Here is a 22384-nt window from a genome sequence, read left to right on the forward strand (position 1 = left end):
TACCACTCTCAGCGAATTTGCTGAGGGTGCATTCCATCCCTTAATCCAGGCCACTTATGAAGATGATGAACAAGGCTAGACCCATTATTAGCCGACCCCCAGCAAGGCTCTGAGCCACTGAGCCCTCTGAACTCTGCAAGTAATCCAGTTCTCAATCCACTACACTGCCCACCCATCCATCCCATACTTTCTAATCTTTCATATGAAGTTGTTATGTGAGACAGTGTTAAAAGCCTTAGTGAAGTACAGGTACACAACATCCACTGCTCTCCCCACATCTTCCTAACTGGTCATGACATCACACAAGACTACTAGATTTCACCTTGGTGAATATACATTGATTATTCCTGATAACCTTATTTTCTTCTACTTGCTTATAGATGACATCCAGAATAAGCTACTTCAACACCTTCTCAGGAATGGAGGTGAGGATGACTGGCCTGCAATTTCCCAGCTCTTCCTTCTTGCCCTTTTTGAAGACTGGAGTGACACTGACTTTCCTTCAGTCCTCACGCAACTCTCAAAGATGATAGGGAGCAGCTAGGCAATCACTTCTGCCTGTTTCCTCAGCACTCACAAGTACAACCCATCAAGGCTTGTGGCTCCGTATGCATCTAGTTTGTCTAGATGATCTCTGACCAGATCCTCCTTGACCAGAGTTAAATCTTTCTATCCACAACCTCTTTCTCTTATCTCCACTGTCTGGGATCCCAAAGGAGCAGTCTTAGCAGAAAGGACTGAAACAAAGAAGGTGTTCAGTACCTCTGCTTCTTCAGTGCCTCCATTATCAAGGCACCCACCCCATTTAGCAGCCAGTTCATATTTTCCCTAGTCTTTCTTCTGCTATTGGCATACTTAAAGAAGCCTTTCTTGTTATCCTTGACCTCCCTTGCCAGACCAAGTTCTAAGTGGGTCATAGCCTTCTGCGTTGCATCCCTGCATGCCCTGACAATGTTTCTATGTTTCTCTGAAGTGGCCAGATCCTTTTTCCACCCTTTATAAACTTTCTTCTCCCATCTGAGTTTTTTAATGAGCTCCTTGCTTATCCATGTGGGTCTCCTGCCACCTTTGCCTGATTTCTTACTATTAGAGATACACTGATCTTGAGCCTGAAAGAAGCATTGCTTGAAAGTCAACCAACTCTTTTGGGCCCCATTATCTTTCAGTGCTCTGACCTAAGGAATACTGCCAAGCAGGTCCTTAAAGAGTTCAAGTTGGCTCTCCTGAAGTCCAGGGCTGCAATCCTACTTATTGCCTTATTTTTTCCATGTAAGATCCTGGACTCCACTATCTCATAGATGCTGCACCAAGGCTGCCCCAATCCTTCACTTTCTCAACCAGCCCTTAGTTTGTAGGAACAGTGTCCAGCAGTTTAACTTTCCTTGCTGTATCAGAACCTGTTCAGAACGTTATCTTCCATGCACTGCTGGAAGCACCTGGACTGTACGTGCCTGGCAGTGTTTTTTTTTCAGCAAATATCAGAGTGGTTTAAGTTCCCCATGAAAATCAGTGTCTGTGATCATGATACTGTGATCATGGAACTCCACAAACTGCACTTTGCTGGTCATTCCTAAAAAGTACACAGCCATCCATGACAGCTTTGTCATGCCAGCTGTCCCACCATGTCTCTGTGATTGCAGTGAGATCATGGCTCTGCAACTGCACACAGATCTCTAATTCTTCCTGTTTATTCCCCATGCTGCATGCAGTGGTATACAGGCACTTCAGAGAACAAAAGAGAACAGAAGAGTCAGGTTTCCCTAGAGGGATGCAAGAGGATTGTCCCCAACTATACACACCCTTGGGGTGGTTGGCCTTCTGGCTCATGGTGGGGCATTAATTACATTAATTACATCAGAGTTAGAAAATACAAAGATACAGAGGCGATACTTAATATCTGAAACAGAATCAGTGTTCATTGCCACTTCTGTTTAAATCTTCCTTTTGTGATGCAGCTTTGGAGCTAATGCTTCTGTAACGCTTAAAGCCTGGCTGAGTTACTGAGCAACTGTAACACTGCAGATTTGAAGAATGCCAACTCCTGCAGACTGGGCAGGAAAGTGGATGGAAATACCTTGCCAGATCCCACACACGTTTTAAATTTGATCAACTTGCTAAAGGTTTCCCACACTGGATCTGTTCCGCAGTCACAGACAGGTATCTTTACTCCCCAACAGAACAAGTGCTATATAGCAAGTCAAGATTTCTTCTGAGCAGCCCAAACAACTTGTATCAAGACAGCAAAGCACCACATGGATCTGTTCAAGGGGCACTTGACACAACTCGAGTGCTTTTGAAGCAGTGGTTCTGATACAAAAGTGCTAGGACCAACCTTAAGTTCCACTTGCTTCACTTCGGCTTCCCTCATTCTTCATTTTTAATTATTTCTGTATCTCTTTAGATTTATTTGGAGGCACTTCTAAAGGGTGTTCACCTATGCTCACTAGAAAGCCAATGTGCTCATCAATTGTTCTGCAGAACAGAAGTCACTTTGGAAATTAACAAACTCATCCTTTCCTGAATTACCTGAATTCACCAGCCTCTGTAAGCATCCGGCAAAAATGGAAGCTGTTGGAAAAACAATTTTTGCAATAACTTCCTCTAGCAAAGCATTACCAAAAAGCCCCAAACCCAATCCCCAGATTTCTCTCTCTTCAGCTATCTACCCTCTGACGTAATACTACATATAGTCACAGAATGCCAACACACAACATTGGGATACTGGTTCTTCTCAAGCTTAGGAAAAAAGATTTTTTATCCAAAAACCACATCTGAAAGCCATTCAGAGTAATTCATCAGATCACACTTGCTCATCTTTGTCAGCATATGAGCTTATACTCTAAGCTGAAATGCCTACAAGCATTAAAAATAACCATATCACCAAAAAACAACAACAAAACATAGAAAAGTACACTTATTTCCCCCATAAATCATTATACTTTCTTAATTCTCACCTGGTATTTAGGGTTAACAAGACAGCAGGCTTTTGATGCAATCCACAATTAGCAGGTGGATTTTTTTTTTTTAAGAAAGACAAACCTCAGTTATTTTTTCTTCTCCAAGAAAGTAACAATTCATTATTTTACAGGCCAAAGAAGCAGTTGGAGTATTCAATAATTGTAATTAGATTTACGTAGCTCTTATAATTAAATGGATAAATCTAACAAAATACAGTCAAAATATTTTGTTCTTGTTAAAAACAATTTATAAAACTTTAATTTGCTGCGTTGATAAACCAGAGGACAGCATAGGTTGCATTTAAAGTAGGATGAAGCAATATTATTTGCCCCTCTTGGCATTACTAATCAGAACTTCACTAAGAACAAGATAGGGTCCGTTAACAAAGTTTAATGAAGCCAGTGTCAGCAAAGTAACCTCAACTACTTGTAGGAAGCATCAGACATGAAAAGGCAGTATTATCTCCAATTCCAAACAAGGAAGTGCAACCTGCATTGCAGCAGTAGGGAAGTACCATGACCCGCTTTTACAAAACACAACACCAGGGCTCAGGGAGTTGTGTGGATCCAGACCAGGTTTAAAGTTGCAAAATTACATACCCCATTTAAGAGCCTGATAGGAGCCCTATCAAGGCGCTTCCTAATACTTGCCATGTTTTACTTTAACTGTGATTTTAATCTAGCTGAGTTCTTTGATTCAAAATCTCAACTCAAGTATCATCAAATTGTTATAATTAGATAGACAGACATTTAGTTTTTGAACTGCTAAATTTTTACATACAATTCATGGTCAGAGAATACTGAGAAATTCAGGACTGATGATAATTAGTATGATATTTTGACAGATGTTTTTTAGTCTGTCTTGGAGATTGAATGGATTTCACATTTTTGCTGTAATTGATCATTACTTTTCTTAGTATACTGGACACTGAGGCCATGCAATTACATGGTACTTGTTGCCTTGTACAGAAACAAATACTTCTGAGCTATACTTGCAAGAGAAATCATGAATTCTTACAGAATTCACTTTTTCATTGTTGAAAGGAAATTAGCAGCTCATTGCTATTTTTTGCTCATCCCTAAACTTGAAAAATCCAAAACAAAATCAAAATCCCCCCAACTCACTAAAGAAAAGCTTTTTGGAGGGACCGAAGTGACTAAAAACAGTGCCTAAAAATATTCAGCCTCCTTCTTCTGCCAAAATGAAGGAAATGCCAGCAGGGACACTGAGACTGCCAAATGAGAATCTATTTTCATGATTCTTGTATGTATTTTTACCTTTTCATCTACCTAGCCATGTGCTGTAGCTGGAATACAGCCTTCAACAAGAAGTTTATGGTGCAAATGGTAAACATCTGCACTTCTGGAATAGGTAGAAAATTTTGCCATGGGCTAACGGTGTCCGCATAATGCTTTAAATGGGAACATCATCTGCAGTGGCACATTTCAGACTGTCATTAGCCTCATTCTAACAGTAGCTCGTAAAACGACACAAATGTTTTTGACTACTCACTTACGATCAGCTCTTCTGGTTTTGTGAAACTGTCTACTGCATTACACCAAGGCACTATCAACACAGGTTTGTGACTAATCAGTGAGTTATATCTCACCTAATCTTCATGTAGAAGAGACCTTCGTGTTCTGTACCATTTACGAACTTAACTGGAGCAATGCATCAAAGCTAATTGTATTCCTGGCATCATTCTTCAGTGATTGCTGGGAAAGTGCTTATTCTCCATTTCTTCAAATTTATTATCCTGTTCTTACAAATGAAATTAATTATCAAGTTTTCATCTCATCGGCTACTGGGAAATGGCTATAGTGCATGAAATAAGGCTTTGTATTTAGCTAGTTGGATGACTTACTCTACATTTCACGTCATCAAAATGACTGGTTCTCTATGTCTTTCCATCATATATAAATACAAAGAGGTTCAAGTAGGAACGAATTGATGAATACAAACAAAATACCCTGATGGTTGTATTGACGGTCAACGGGAAATATCTAACATATTAAAAAAATCCTTCTTGTATTTTTAAAAAACTTGCACACGTGTCACAGAATCACAGAATTGTAGGGGTTGGAAGGGACCTCTAGAGATCATCGAGTTCAACCCCTCTATAATGAAAAGACTATTCTATCAGTTAGAAACATACTGGAACTTCCCCAGATTAGAATAGAAAATGTATCAAAATGCATAGAAAAGTTTGTCCTTCACAATAATCCACCACTTTACACTTCTACAAAGGCAAACATGACAGCACGGTCTTCTATGATTTTATGTCCGGAGATTTTTGGTTGTTCAATGCTTTACTGAATGTGAGAGCATAAGGAAAACATGAAATATTTTTGATATTTCTTTCCAGAGTGTAGCAATGTTTTCAAACATTACTTTTAATGCAATATCTTCAAAAAAAAAAGTATCTCTATCATTTTCTAATTTACTAGTAGCCAAAGATTATGTCTTTTAAATATGAGTATGATTATAAAATGGGGGTAACTTTGTGTCAGTTTTAAGATTTCTCTTCTTTCTTTGGTTTCAAACAAATTTATCCTAACAATGCTTATGCCACAAAACTATCATTATTATTTATTTAAAAATAATTAAATTTAATTAATCCCTTGATAATATTATATTCACTGCAGAACAGAAATTGCCACGGGAAAACTAATTAGAATGAGTAATCTATGGGAGCAACAGGTACCTACTTACAGCCTTCCACCTCCTGCTGTTAAAGCTAAGGCAGGACCAGGGCTAGAAAACCAGATCCATTTCAGTGTGGAAATGTCAGCACTTGCAATTGAAAGCTGTGTAGTCCGTCCCTCTTCTCCCTAGAATTCCTTAGAAATAAATCCAAATTATACCCAGGAGCCTGCAGAGATCTTAAGGTACCCCAGCAGTAAAGGCTCAGCAAGGAGAGCTTTATGCAAGAGGCAAGGTAGGATGCTTCTCTGAAGACAGCAAGGAACGACATGGCAAAATGAAGCTGATTGAACTGGCTCCTGACCATGGGGCCTCATGCTTTGCACATGACCAAATGCAAAAAAGAGGCTCCTGGAAGTCACTGCATAGCCACACAGATGCTCGGAGGGAAAGAGGCGAGTGTGTGGAAAGGAGCATGGAGCAGCCTGTGCTCCAAAGACACCTGTCCACAACCCCCACTGCAAACAGCTCCCAGGCATTTTCAGGGTGACTGCTTGTAGCTTATCAGCAACACAATCTGACCCCTTAGTTTTCCATACTATGCTGCTTCATCCTTGCCTAGCAACCTCCTTCCCACACCACCATGCCTCCCTTTTTGTCTTTTCTTGCACTGAACGCTTACCCAACAGTTCAGCCATCAGAGAGCACGTCAGTGCAAGTAATCTCAGCATCTGAAATCCAGCACTCCTGCTACCCTGCACCTGTAGAGATGCTGGTAGAAATGCAACACAGGCAACACTTGAGTCCTACCTGCTGCTACCTCCTAATGCTTAGTTTCTTTGATAGACTAAAACCCAGGCAGGTACGGTGTGAGCCACAGAGGCAGAGCATGCTAAGGGTCACTTCACTCCCCCATACCTTTCCTGCAGCTCCCCTTAGCAGCCTAACCCTCATATGGACAGATGAGCAATCATCCCACCCTCTGGACTGCCCTGTGTGTGTAACACAGACCCTCACACTAGTCTTCTGGCAGAAGAGGAAGAACTCGGGTCAGAAAACAACCCCAACAAATTTTATTATTAAAACAGCTGGGATCCCAGGGCTAGATGTTCTTTAATACCAAGAGATCTTTGTAGCTATTTTTTCTGCTGACATCAGGAGCTGCTTGCAGTCTCCTGAACTGCAAACAATGACCAGCTATTCATATAGACCTGTCTTCTATGAGCTGCTCAGAGAAAGGCTGGTGAGCATGGCAGATCACCTCCACAGCAGAGAGAGCAGACACAGAAACAGCTCAGCACCAACAGACTCAAGGTACAGTCTGTAACAGGAATGCGTTTTAATTGATTATACTTGTAAGAAGTAGATTGAACTGGGACTACTATGAAGCTGTGTATTACAGACAAGCAGGAATATGTTTCACAGTGACCTAAAACAGATGACTGTATGAGCAACCCTATCTATTTTCTTTCCTATCCATTCTACAGCAAATATAAATACTCAAGATTCTGAAGCTGCTGCAGCTGCCAAGGCAAAACGCAGAAGGGAGAATTACCCTCCCAGTACCTATGCCTAAGCATATGCAGCGTAATGATGTTTTAGCTCACTTTAGAAGTTGTGATTCCTTCTACACTAGTGGGATAACATATCATTGCTCCATCGTCACAACACAGATGCTGTGATGCATCTGGGAAGACTTCATGTTGACGCCTGTAAACTCCATGTTATGACTGCAGCAGCAGAAAACAGTGTTTAATGTTAATGCTGCTTTCCTGGAATACATTTAAAAGGCATTAAGAGAGAACATCTCTAGGAGCACTCCAGAATCTTTGTCAAAACACTGTCAAGACAAAAAAATATATGTAATGCTGAAGGAAGCTGTCCTATCTCAGTTGCAAAGAATACCATGGATCATCAAAGCAGATTGCCACATCCATCAACAATTCTCTTTGCATTAGGGAACTCCTGATGTATCTATCTGGCCAAGGAAGCTACTGCTGTGATTGTGTTCACTCCCCTGTGTGGCCACATCACAGTGCACTGCTTGGGATTTCAGCACTGCCAATAAACATTCAGTATACATTTCTGTTTGCTCACAAATTTAAAAAGTAGAATGATTTCCCTCATGCATGCCTTTCAGTTGCCGATTTTTGTTTTAAAGGGTGCATTTTGGGATAAAGCTATTTTAAAAATCTTTTAAAATCATTACAAATGTAATGATAAATCAAAACATGTTTAGGGAAAACAAAGCTCCCCCTAGCTAAATCCACAACAATACTGTACAGAGATAAATGTGTCAGCTTCAAAAAACTGAAACTTAAAATTGTTGTGATGCTCTCAGCATCTCAGCCTCCAAAACTAAAAGACACTCCCAGCTCTGTGATTAAATCATACACGAACGCTATGAACTGAAAGAACTGCATTGCAAGGACAGTAATGCACAACACAAGGAATCAAGTCATCTCATTTTAATATCACGCAAGACAAAGGGTATTTTTAGAACAAATGATAAGAAATAAAGCAATAAGCAGATTTACCTGGAGTAGTTACCGTGGTCTGCTCCTGCTCTGTTCCATGTTCCTTTCAAGATAATCACCCCTAAAGTATATTTCCCGCTTCGCACTAATATTATTCACAACATGCGTGTTCTTCATCATTAAGTGAAGAACTGCAAGGTTTTCAGATGGAAGGCAGAGAGAGGGGGGACAAAAATCCCCCCATTACCAGTCCTGGCCACTAAACTCTTTTGATGCAGGTGGCTGGGCGGATTCTGCTAAGAGAAGGCGCAGTGCATGCAGCTCCTCTCAGCAGCGCTCCTCTCCCCAGCAAACGCAGCTCACTCGCGGTGGAACAGCCTGCAGTAGAATAACAAGAGAATTTCTCAAGTGCTAGTGTAAGCGAAGGAGGGGGTGTGAGGGAAAGCAAGGAAAGAAAATGCTTGAGAGGCTGCTTCTCTCCTCTGCTCAGGCACGCTGCATGTCCCTCTTTCACAGGGGTCTTCTGAGGATAGACACACAAAAGATTCCAAGGTTCTGAGAGCTAATGCAGACAGCTAGATAAAACAACCACTGTTAGGAGATGCAAAATATTAAGTTTCCAATAGCAACATCAACACCTCTTTGCTGTAGCTCTTGTAACGTGATGCGTATTTTGAGACAAGCAGCAATATTGTGAGATAACAGCCTTGGCCTGAAACCGAGCTGTCAAGTCAATCTTGCTCTACCACCCCTCCCTGAGGCTCATTTGCCACTTTTTTTGTCTGAATTTACAGATGCCATTTTCCCACTGTATTTTCTCTCCTCTGACGCTCAACAAACCACCAAGTTAACCCTCACAGGTGCTTAGGACAGCTCTATTTACAGCTGGATGGTAACTGAAGTGACCGTACAGATGCAAAACTATTTTGCATGGATAAACAGCCAACAAATCTTCACAGTCCGTCTACTAAAAACATCAGATTCATGCAAGACTCTTCCAGACATCGTGTAACTGGCCTGCCGAGCCCCAGGCTTTGTGCACAAGAGTTGTTCTTTTGGCTTCCCCTTCTGAATCTTCCCTCCGGCCCCACGTGACACATTCTATTATAATACTTGCCCATGCTGTACAGGGATTTGCCGAAATCATGACACTCCTATCAAGCTTTGGAAGAAGGTATGCCAGCCTGTTTGGGAGCAGCATGCATTGCTGCTAGTCAAGGAACAACGTAGGGACCCACCATGAGAGTATCCTCAACTGCGGAAGGTGGGTGTTCCCCATCACTGAAATGGCATGGACAGTGGGTGGCAGCAGTTTATCATTTCTTTCCTACATTATGTAATTAGCACTGTCAATCCCCACCCCTCAAAAAACTCAACAAGTTTAAGAAACAGGGCAAACTGAGTTGTTTTTATTTATTGTTTCAATACACTAACCTTTAAGATTCAGATGTTTTTCAGAAAAGGGAGACCTCAGATTTCCACCACTGAGAAAACTGAAACTTTAAGAGAAATCACAACAGAATCCATAATAAAATCATGACTGCCAGCACAGTATGCAAAGAATCCCCTTAACAACATCAAGTTGTTGTCTCTAAACACAAAGTGTTGACAACTTACCAGGAAGGAACATCCAGGAACACATGCTCGACTGAGAGTCCAGCTGTGATGCTTCTGGATGGGAAAGGGGAAAGGGTTTCTATTTGAGGAGAGAGGGAGGCACGGATGTCAGCCCAAATGGCAGAGCACTATCAGTGCCTGCTCTGGGGATAACTGTGTCAAAAAAAGCAAATGCAATTGCTGAAAAACTTTCAAAATAAAGAACATTCCCTCAGGGCTGACTGCAAAGACTTCTAACAAGTCAGAAATAGAAAAATCATTAACTCATAGCACTTAGATGCCACTTACCTTTCCAGCAGCTGGTTAATGGTGTGCACCCTGGTTTGCTTTTTCATGCAAACCCAGTACATAGCTCCAACCAACACACAGTAAGGATGACACTGTATATTCTCTCTCTTACCTCATGCAGATCTCGGTCTCCAACAAAATCCAAGTTCTTTTGCTATTCCAGTCTCCAAAAGGCAATGCAGACAGACTGGCCAGGGTCAGAGTTACCCTGAAACCTGGCACAAGTCATGTCACATACTTGTGTGTGCATGGCATCAACGTCACAGAGTAGAAACAACACCCGTACGAGTCCTGATACAAGCACTAGAAAAAGGGTGGGTCTGATACATCAAAAAGGGAAGAGCTTTGTAGTTATGTGTCCCTGTTGCATGTTAGTAACATGAGGGACAGGAAAGTCCATCCCTTTGTGAAGATTAGGCTGCTCAGATCTCTGTATCAGAGACAAGCATTAAAACCAACATGAACCACTATTGTTGCAGTACAGGAGACCCTGAGGCCTCAGATGAAACCCAGGGAACTGTACAAACAAGATGAGTCCCTTGCCTAGGGGAGCTAATCATCTAAATGAAAAAGACAGACAGAGAGATGGAAGGAGAGCAGCAGCACGGGGTGGTGAAAGCGATTAGCCCAAGGCCAGCCAGCCAGACAACCAAAAATAGAGGCTGACCCTTGATTGTCAGCCCATTGTCCTCTCTACTGACTGAAACTCCTGGGGTGGACATGACATTAAATGGGTATTTCTGTTTTGCTGTTGTCATTTTAAAAAATAAAGCATGATGGTAATGTCTTTGTTCTAAACTGCTGTAATCAAAGCCACGTAGGCACATTTACAAACAAAAAACACCAAGAACTTTTCCTCAGAGAAGAAAGCAAGGCCCCTGGGTGCAAGGTCTGGAAAGCATGTCTTGATTACCAACTACATCCACTAAGGACAAGGGTGACTGCAGTTTTGAAGGCTTTCAGCATCAATGAATTTTCCAGAGCAAGCCCCAGACAAGAAGTACAACCAATGAATGCAGCTAAGGGCTGATGCTATGAGGAATCCAAAAAGCATCTGCCCTTACACAGGAGAGATTTAGGATGGTAGGCACGTTTGTAAGAACTCTCAACCTGGCAGGATAAATGCTCTTGTGCAGAACTTGGTGCTGCCAAACCTAGACTGTTTTTAGTGACTGATCAAGATCCTGGTTTCCTCCACACACCACTCCAAGCAACAAGGCTAAATGTTACTTTTGGAACATAAGATGCGGTGAAGATTTCTACAAGTTCAGCACTGCTGTTTCTAAGGGTTGCACCAGCTCTACTTCAGGCATTATAGACACAAAACAAGACTTCCAGCAGTGTATACCAAAAGCAGGTTTTCAAAACCCCTAAGATACGACACTGCACTTCTGTAGGAGAAGCAGCCATATGTGCTATCCTCGTGGAACAGGAGGAAAAATTATATCACCTGTGTTCAAGACAAGCACAATTCATTCTGACTACATCAACATTTTACCCTATACTTTTCACAACACAGTCACATAGAAAATCTTCAAGTATCTTTTTTTAAACACACATCTCCTTGAAACTGCATGCAAAACCTTAATCCTCCAGACTGGAAGACAGCAAACATTACTCCAATCTTCAAAAATGGCAAAAAGGTAGACTCAAGTAAGAAACAAGTATTTTGTTTATTAGTGTTGAAAACATAATAAATTTCTTAAGCAGTAAGTGGGTAAGTAGACAGTTTTCAACACATTATTTAATCCTTAGCACTTGTTCTCCTCTTGCTAAAATAAAGATAAGAAAATCTGTTTTTCTGAAATGTTAGAAATTCCTAGACTGACTTAATTAAGAAGCTAGCAGCTTCAGATGCCTCTGACATGGAATTCTCTCTATTTACTTCTTGTATACTTAAATATAAAATATATTTGAAGGCAAGTAAGAGAGAAAAAAAATCATAATTCCATATATATCCACATTTCCAAAGCTCTCAGGGAATAAAGTCCTATTCAATAATACAAGGAAACGCAAATGAATGTCAGAAGTTCAATTATACAAAATAACGATGGATAAAATAGATTATCATTTCTTAAACAAAATAAGCTGCTCATAAAAGCTTTTCAGAATTGTGTGCATAGTCTGCTCTTTATTTTGTGGAAGGACTGTGTCTTTCCATATATTCAAGTAGTACCAATTAGCTCATACGTGCTATTAGAAAACAATAATAGAATAATATCACTGATTGCAACTTCTTTCATGAGAATCCTCCTCTCATTTAAAACAGCAAGAGGATTAAGCACTTGCCTTATTGGAAAAAATAATTTTCCTATCTGCGTAGCTCTCCACTTCATACTTGAGTTTTTTAATACAAGTTCCACAACTGCACTTTACTTTTTAAAATTAAAGACATTCGGATTCCTGAACGTATGCAAGGGACTCGGTAAGGCTTCAGGGAAATTAGCTCTATTAACTAAAAAGCAGTACTCATAAAATCTCTGTATTTTTGAAACATGATTTTAAAAGAGCAATGTCTGTGGTTTGACAGAGGGGAGTAGGGATGTGGGACTTCCTATTAATTTGGTGACCCTGAGAATTCTGAATTATCATTTCTTGTTTGGGTATTATTTCTTTAAGACTGACCTCTAGAAGTCAAATCCTAAGATTCATTCCTGAACTTTGTTCAACATAGATACTGCTCAGTCTGTAGGAGAACTCTCTTGATCAACATTACAGTATATGATTACAAAGATGGTTACAACTGTATATTCTTTTATTTCAAGTAAAACACACATATCCCCCACCTGAAAGGCATTTTTTTTTCCCCAAGAACTTTACTATATTAAAAAATAATGCACTTGACAGACGCTACAATATTGATTTCTTTATGATGATGACAGTGTTGGTATGGGAACTGTCAGCTCCTAAAACCTGTGGCTATGGCAACACCAGCTTCCTGTTGTACTCCTCACAGCACAACAGCACTGCACAACACAACGTTGTCAAACTACAGTTTAAAAAAAGCAAGCTTGGGAAAATTATGTTGTGTAATTCCCTGAAACCTATTTTTTTTTTACAAATAATCTCAGTATGGTGGTAAAGTTTAAAAGAGGAGGATTTTCAAAACAGCTTCAGCTCATACTGTGAGTCTGCAGCAAAGTAAAAGAATTGAAGTTGTTTTCCCTTCTTGTATGTTCTAAGATCCACCAGGTACTCAAGTTGCGTGGGAATTTTCATACAGTATATATATAATATATATAATTGTGCAGAATCCACAGTTTGCCATTTTCAGGCCAACACTGCTGCGCAGCCAAAGAAAGCAAGAGGCTTACTAGAAGAAACAGTACCAAATGCTGGTCTTCCTATGGTAGAAAGCAGAGCAGCTGCCATGGCTATGGTGAGTTGACTGGCAGAGCTACAGAGGAACAGACATACCTGCTTACACATCAATATACTTTTTCAGGATCTGCAGATACGCAGTGTTCTGTTGGATCAGCAGGTTGTGACAAAACAAAAATGCACTTACGCTAGGAACAAATCCATTCTGCCAGCAGAGTGGGAGAAATTTGGATGACTGGTGTAAGATTTCACCATATTAATTCCAGTAGGTTTTTGACACTGCAAAGAATACTCTGTTCTGCCTGTAAGTGAACTGTTTTGCCCATGTATCATAGGCAGGTATAAAAAGATGTTCACAAGAGAAGTATCAGACATAATGAATGGTACAATGATTTTAAATGGGATTTTTACAATGCTGAGGTTCCCATCTATGTTTTTCTGGTAATACAGCGCAAAGTGTTTAAGAAAATCCCTTGTTCTTTTAGGTGCAATGTCAAAAGAAGCCTCAGAATTCAAAGTTTTTCATTATACTTTTCTGAAACGGCAGGCCTTCTTTGCAGTACACTGTTAAATTGACTGGCCCCAATATTATCAACAAGCATGCCTGCAAGTTGAAGAAACAGTCTGACACTATGTCTGAATATTATTTAAAGTGCTCATATGTTATACAGTTATTGCATCAGAATCACTCCCTAGGGCCTGACAACTGTATAAACAAACATTCGGTAGCAATTGTTTCACTAAGTAATGCGGATATGAAGCTCCCATGTTAGCTCTCACCATTTATGAAAAGATTTTTTGATTGTGTATATATATGTGTGTGCATGTGTACATATACACATTATTTATACACAGGCTGCCCAGGGAGATAGTGGTCACCATCCTTGGAAGTGTCCAAGAAGTGTTTAAATTTGGTACTAAGGGACATGGCTTAGTGGAGAAATATTGGAGGTAGGTGGATGGTTGGACTGGCTGATCTTCCAAGTCTTTTCTAGCCTTGGTGATTCTATGATTTTATGACTTAGTTGTCCCTCAGGTCCCCCACAGCTACACCTATGAGCATGTCACACCAGTGAGAAAGCAGGTATGTTGTAAGTACATTCTAGACTACAAAATCTGCTCATTAAATGCTCACTAAAGCAAAGGCAGGAGTAGGCCCTTAGTCATCCACCAGAGACAGATCTCTGTGAAACTGACAAGCATCCCACTCACCTCTCGCGCTGCCTCCCAAGGGACAACAGCCTACTGCTCCCTTAGTGCCAATGGCAGGCAGTGTCTGCTGAAAGATGCTGACCTGCCGAAGATGCACCTAGCTCTCAGTCTAGGGCACCTGGGAAAGACTGGCTGTTTCTGGCAGAAGAAATCCAGAAGCTGTGAATCCTATGCAGGAACGTAAGCTGCGTCTCTGAGGCAATTTTTGGCTTACTGACCACATTACTCTCAGCTTTTTGCAAATGAAAGAAGTGTTTCATCTGCTAGATAATTTTTTTTTTATTCCCACAGCAAGGCAGATATGCTGCAGATAAGAAACCTGATACAAAATCACATATGCAAGAAATGCGTAACAAACACGCATGAGTCATCACCTCTTTAATGGCTACTTTGCAAAACTTTTCTCAACATGCCACTACAACTCAAACATCACTGAAATATCTCTGTGTGCCACTTAAACCATCACTTAAACAATCCCAATGGTTTTCTTCTGGTAGTCGTCAACATAATGCGTTCAGGATTTATATATTTGAAGAGTAAAAAAGAACCAGATCACCACTAATGCAAACGACTAAAACTATCACATTAACTGATAAAATGTAATATCAGTAAAAATACCCAAGACCACTGCAGTCTATCTGAGCTGTATCTTTTTTTCTTTTTTCAACATAAAGTTAGAGAAAGGGAAAGAAAGAAAGTCGCACGTTACCATGAAAATGTTTGACAATGAAGACAAATGGAAGGGCTGTAGGAAAATCGTTCAAGTTTTAAATAGCAGGTATCCAAATAAGGACAAAATAGTCTCCAGAAATCAAAGAATCATTAAGATTGAAAAAGACCTTCACATTAGTCTATAGTCCAACCACCAACCTACCATCCCTATGCCCACTGACTACGACCCTCCGTGCCACATCCACAGGGCTCTTGAACACCTTCGATGACTCCACCACCTCCCTGGGCAACCTGTGCCACTGCATCATCACTCCTTCTGAGTAGAATTTTTTCCTAATATTCAACTGTACCTCTCCTGAAATGTAAGATTTTCCTCCCCAGTATAATCTAAACACCTGATTTTAATTTTTTTAATCATATTCTAACCTAGCATTGCAGTTGAGAGTCTGTAGCAGTCACCTCACGTTAAAAAATCATAAATCTGTGCCAACTATCCCGAACCCAACAAACTGAAAGGTCAACTTCCATCTCAAATAGATATAATTAAAATCAAGGTACATCAAAGCAGAATTACTCAAGCTACTAAAAGCTATGACCATCACATGCTGTAAGTGCACCCCTATGGTGAATGTAGAAGCTTTTCAACTTCCATATTAGATTTTAAATATTTTTCAGGATCGTTTTTCATTTCTACTCAGACTGCACTGTGACACAACACAAGTCATGATTCAATTGAAAGTACAACATGACTATGTCTACACTGCACATATCAGAGGTACTTTAAATGCAAGGTTCTCTTCAAGACAGGGCTTAGATTTAGCTCCTGTAAGAGTATATTTCAAAAGATGTCTGCCTGTCCTGCTGAACAGAAGAGCAGCGGAAGTCATCTTGGGAGAGCGGGGGGATTGGAAGTATCTACGACAGAGAAAAGTTACTTTTTAATTTCCTATGGAGAAAGCAGCTTTCAGTTATAGAGAATGGTGGAGAAATGATGGCCAAAGAGTAAATTTTCCAAATATATCAACTGCAAAAGGTTTCAGTGATTTAGCAAAACGGCAAGTCTGAGCAACTTACCCTGTTCTGCCATCACTTTATATTATAGACAGAAATGATTTATAAATTTGATTAAATTCAAATTAATCAAGATACATATAACATTCTCAGAATATTTACTCCAACCTCCTAAACATATTTGTTAATCCTAGGGGTAATATGAACTATCCCTCTTGTGGAGTATGCTTCTTATGAAGCCCTGCTTTCAATATTAAATTCATTTTAACTTCAATTATGGAAGCACAAACAGTACTGGCATAATAAGATCAAGTAACATTTTGCATATGATGTTAGTGAATATTTATTTACATAAACTAAAACAGGACCACATGATCCCATTACATATCTGCACTGCTGACGCTGAAAGGCAGGTTGGGTTTCACAGTGTTTTTCCATGACTTGACAGCACCACCGTGGATTTTTAAATATTCCAAATTAGCATCTCTTGTGTCCCTCTGTAACAGGGCCAAACAGGCTGTAAATACACAGGAAAGCCATTTAGACACAGAGCAACACACACACACACAACAGAACTCATGGTATCAAAGGAAACAACGCACAAGGAATGTGGCAGAGGCTTTGTCTAAAACAGTTAAAGGGTTTGGAAGCATTCTGTAAGCCAACTCTCAGTGTAAACTTGACAACAGGAAGAACTGGTGAAGAATAACCACAAATTGTGATAAAGATGTAACAGCAGGAAGCCAGGCAGCACTCTCCCGTGGGAAGAGTTTGATATTGCTTTGAAAAAATATTATTCTTTCGCAAAACTGCAATAACCAGTGTAGCAATTTATTAAAACAAAACAAACAAAGGTGGCATGGTACAGTTCCCTGGTCATAGGAAAAAAACAAAGTTCATTCGAACCTTGGTGTCAGCCTGAATTAATTTACTTTAGATCCACAGCAACATCCCATGATACTGCAGGCTTTTTAAATTATCAGGCACAAAAGCAGCATTCTCAACAGATACAAACTGTAGGGATAACTGCAAAATCATTTTACTTGATAATGGCAAAACCATTTTGCTTTCTGCAGACTCTCAGAGGCAGTAACTGCTACACTTATTCTGAGGGCAGTGTTCAGGCTGGAGATGAATCTGTAGAAACATCTGCAGACGATTATTTGGCAAGAATTAAAAGCAAAGGGACCTGCAAGATTGGTGTCTGAGGGGAAATCTGTCTTCACCAGAAAGGCTGGTCTGCCAGCACCTCGCAAGCTGAGGCTCTGAAGATTTGCTGTATGGGCTTTGGGAACCACAGAGCATTTGACTCCTTCTAGGAAGATGGTGTGCTAGCAGACGGTATTCGTTTTAAATGAGGAGACAGGACGATTTTATGCTTGTCATATAAATACTGAATAGGAGAAAAAAAAAATCTAAGCAAGTGGCATGCTGCTTATGGGATTAGAAGAAATCACGGGGAAGCAATAACGCCATTTAGCACCTGGACCCCCATCCTAGCCCTCCTTGGTTTTGCTGCAGTCTTTGCTACTGCAGGGGAAAGACATTTTTGCTCAAGGAAATCTGCACAAAACCATAGCAGAATGTTAGGCTTTCCAGCTTGGCATAATAGAAACTTCTTGCTATAGAGGAAATTGCCACTAACACAGAGTCCCAGATCAGAGCATTCTCATCAGAAGCTAATTCTTTCCCCTCAGAGATTGTTCTTTCCTGACAAAAACAGAAGTAACTGAATTTGGAAGGTACTGTCTGCATTGCTTAACTAGCAATCGCTTAGCAGTGTTGCAGAATCATACTACCACAGAATCACGGAATGATCCAGACCTTACAAATAAAGGACATAATTCATTGTGCTACATGCAGATTTTATCTTCCATAGGTTAAAGCAGTGAAATTTGTAACATATAGGTATTTCTACAGTCCCTGCTAAATGGAAATGACTTCCAGAATCCCAATTCTCACTTATTCTAAGTCCTTACTTCTGCCCCCAGATGCACCATCTTTGAAAATTTCTCAGATGGTCCACAGAGAAGGGTAAGGAGGTGCTATTTGTATTAAGATGCTCACAGCTGATCCCATGAACAAGACTTACTGTGATTTAACAGATCCCACTGCAGTGCACCAGGTTAATTGTGAAAAAAATCTCATTAGAGGGGAACACTTACAGCTCATATATCAGTTGCCCAATTTCAACCAAATCAGCTAGCATCAGATGCCAATCTTAAACAGACTGTTAATTAGGATGCATGACAATCCCAGTCCATGTGGTAACTAGGAGAAGCACTATTTTTAGATTTTGACTTGCTATTAAAAAAAAAATACTTAAACCATGAAATCTAGTATCTACAGACAGCTACTATGGAGGAAGTGTTTCCCTTCACTAAACAAGGCTTTATTTTTATTTTTATTTTTTGATCAAGATCTCATTTCCCATCTGCTATGTTAACAACTGAAGGAATTTGCCAGTAAGCTCTCCTCAGATTTTACTTGACAACCATTTAGACAGGAAAGGATGCTTTTTCTACATAGCCCTCCGAGGTCCAACGGGACTGCCTTGACCACTGAAAAAAAACAGACTACTGCAGTAACGGCAGTAAGGATTAACAGAGAAAAATATATGACTTGATTGGCTTTGATGGCAGAAACCCCAGATCTGTTTCCCCTGCTTTCCCATGTTAAAGCACAGAGGGAAGCAAATTTGGAACTATCTTAATGCCTTTCTGATTCCAGATAAGCCTCTGTAGTTATCCAGTTTTCTAGCAAAAGAATAACTTAAGTTCTCCTGCCACAATAAGACCTTCTTCAAACTCATATGCTAGAAAAAAGAACAGGCAGGCTGGTGGAAGAGGACTGGTGCAGGGAGACGTGGACTGCTGATACCCTGCTTCTGACAGATGAAATTCTAGGCTGATCCATACAGAAGACTCAGGAGGAGAAAAGTTTTAAAACGTCTCACCTGGTTGGCTGGATGGTGTACCTGTGGTTCTTTACTAACACACCACAAAAATACAAAAGCCTTCCAAAGCCCTCATTTCCCACACGGTGCCTCTCACATCCTGTTTTCAATCGGACACTCCAGGTTGCCATGATCTCAAGTAAAACAGTAGTTACACAGCGGTTATATAAACACATTTTATCATGGTAGGGATTATTATCTCTCCCATATTAGAGCAAAAAAGTAATGGTAGGGTGGCCTTCTCTGCACCAGGCACTGAACAGGGTATGAGCAGGAAGCCAGGACTCGTGTCTGCTGCTGCTGCCTCATCTGATGAATTCTGGCACCTCTAGAGGAATAAAAGCAAAAAACAAAAATCCTCCACATATCATAAAATAGCTATTCTACTAGCTCTTCTATATGTCTAATGTATGAGACAAGGGAAGATATGGAAAAAATACTTTTCCTCTAGCAAAACATTCATTTTCTACATTTATTATACACTAAAGCCGTATTTTGAATTTGAAGTTCTTCTGCCCTTCATGAACTACCCAAAGACATTTGAATTGCACAGAATCAGCATCAGCAATCATCCAGCAAAATGGAAGTGTCCAAATAATTTTGGAAGCCAGAACGATGCCTTTATAACCTAAATGAAAAGGGTGCAAATATCAGACAGCTCACGAGATTCAGCACAATTCAGAAGCTTTGTCGATCAGATTGCATCAAGTCACTTTCTATTTTAAAAAGTAATTCCGTGAACTAACACTTTTCAGCCTCAGCAGTGCTGGGACAGCAACTTTTTTTGTGATACAGAAAGGGTAGAAGGATGTACGGTGTATTTGCGTGCCTTTAAACATGGAACAGTACATTTGAGGAGAATCTTTTTGTGACAAGAATTGACAAAGGCTATGTAAAGGCTGAAAGGCATACCCAAGGGCACCCAGCTATATGAAGGAGAGTTCAGAAATGGTGCTAATCTGCACTTGCATTCTGGTAACAGCCGTCATGCGTACCTGAGACTTGAGTAGATTGTGGAGGCAGTCCTTCACTGAGAAGCTCTGCACTGAAACACAAATGAATTTGCCTCTATTTTCTATTATATTTCATCAAGAAAGAATGAGAGCACACAAAGCTCAGTATAGCCGCCTATAGACAGAGATGGTCTGAAAGAAAACTGGGAGCTGAGTCTGGACTTGTGGAATTCCAGAGCAGTAATTCCATAAGACAACTCATTAACATCAGTAAATGCATCCGAGTAACTGTCAAACACCGAGCAGCTGTCAAACACTGCCAAACTTGGACCAAGCCTTCAGAAGTCTACATATATGCTCATTTTACATAACGCTCTTTAAAAGTCAGAGGGATTGAATTAAACACTCCAAGAGCCAGAAGGGCTGAAGTCATGGCTATCTCAGATCCATGAGAACTTCTATCCTGAAATACTTTCCTCAACATTTTTCACAGCCAAATGGCTCTAGGAGCTACTGCTGGAGCTTTGGCTGAACAGCTGAGGAGTTCATTTGGCATCCATCAGTCTTACTATCAAGAGTGAACAACGGCTAAAAGTGAATATCAGAAAAGTCCCTATAGTGAAGTTGGCAAAGTGTGTAGCTTTAGGTTTACCTCTGCGTTTTTCCTCAGACTCTTATTTGCAAAGAAGAACTATGAAAAAATGTTTAGGTATTAATCTTCCAGGTGTCTAGTTATCTAAATAGCACAGAATATGCAAGACCATCTTAGTGCCATGGACTAACACAGACAGATAATGACAAACGAAGAATAGAGCCCCAGTCACATCCCAATGTCCGCCTGTATCCATACTGGTGAGGTGCAGACTGCACAAGTGGACTGGAACATGGGTGGAAACCTGGCTGAACCCCAAGCTCAAATGTTACAAGCATAGAGGAGCACGGAGAAGGCAGGCCTGCCTGTTCTCCTAGATACCAGAGATGGACAGAAGGCAGAGGACACAGGAGAACACTGGCAGTTATGATGGGATAGTTCCTAGCTATCCATAAACCAGGCATACTGCAAAGTCATAACCAGCTTATTAACTGCAGTTCTGGCTTTGCTGGCACTAATTACAGTAAGCATTGGAATATGGTAGAGTATGGCACAGGAAGGGCAGGTATCTGTCAACCAATTTGCAAACTATATGCTGGAAGAGTTGTTCAGGATCCTGAACATCACTCTCCAGTGTTACTAATATTTTATGGAGATTTGTGTTGTTAATTGCAAGTTGGGAATTACAGTGACACGTTACATGACTAATTTTTCAAACTATAATTGTACTATTCCCCTCAACCTCCTCCTTCTACTTATCCTGTCAATCTCCTTTCACTCTGTTTTGTTATTGCTTCTCTTGTTCTTACCACATTCTTTGCTAGCAAGTAGAAAACATCAAAAGTGGAAAATATGGTACTTGACTGCACTGCAAGGAATAGATTCAAAAATACCTGCAAGGGTTGGTGTCAAACCTGTGCTGCTCAAATTCTGCATAAGACTGTTTGGAAAACTGGGGTTTCCCAAGAATATTCAGTCTCTAACTGTAATTTCCTTGATGAGAAACAAGAAAATCTATTGCCACACTATGTTTAGGAGTTAACAGGAACAACTGTTGTGCATCTTTTCCACGTGAGTGCTCTACTTTCTGTACTGATTCAGAGGGCCAAATTCCGAAATACTGACTTCAGATTTCCTTACTTCCAATAGCTCTCCGATCCTAGAAGCAAAACACCAACGGACATTTCATAGATGGTAGAGCTTAAGACTTAAAGGACTGATTGCAATGCTGGCGGGTTTTTGTTGCAACAAAATTACTTCCCTCCAAAAAAAATGAATAGCTCAGCATTTCCAAAGTACAGGCACTAGAGGTACTCAGAATGTGATTCACAGTGGGCACTTCTTCACGGTACAGCACTCTACAATTCTTTTTCCCCTCAGAATAATTTCCAAAAACATTTTTGATCAGATACACGCACTGCCATCAGAGAGAGATGCACGGATAACTGAATTTGCAGGACGGGGGAAACAAACCATAAATTCAATCCCTGACTCTGACGCTAATTCACTTCTTGTCTTGCCAGAGAATGAAAGTGCTGCTGGCAATTACAGCTACCTGAGATACAGAGAACCTAAGAAGCCCCCTGTGTTATGAAGCACTGCAAACACATCAGTGAGACAGTTACAACTGTGACTACTGATGCATGTTTTCCCATGATCTATCACACAAGCATTCGTTCAAACT

The 22384-nt window shown here is 40.4% G+C and overlaps 1 protein-coding gene across 3 annotated transcripts in view; it reads right to left on the reverse strand.

Moving 5' to 3' along the window:
• MYRIP (myosin VIIA and Rab interacting protein) overlaps window positions 1-22384 on the reverse strand; it is a 189312-nt gene that overhangs the window by 73112 nt on the left and 93816 nt on the right. The window contains exon 1 of one of the 3 annotated variants that reach the window (XM_031553973.1): window positions 8139-8231. The exons of the other annotated variants lie outside the window; for them this stretch is intronic. The gene's annotated coding sequence lies outside the window, so the exon portion shown is untranslated. Of the gene's footprint in view, window positions 1-8138; window positions 8232-22384 lie in introns of those variants that run through there. 3 annotated transcript variants of the gene reach the window in all.

Source organism: Meleagris gallopavo, chromosome 6 (genome assembly GCF_000146605.3).
Source record: "Meleagris gallopavo isolate NT-WF06-2002-E0010 breed Aviagen turkey brand Nicholas breeding stock chromosome 6, Turkey_5.1, whole genome shotgun sequence".
Lineage (NCBI taxonomy): Eukaryota > Metazoa > Chordata > Aves > Galliformes > Phasianidae > Meleagris > Meleagris gallopavo.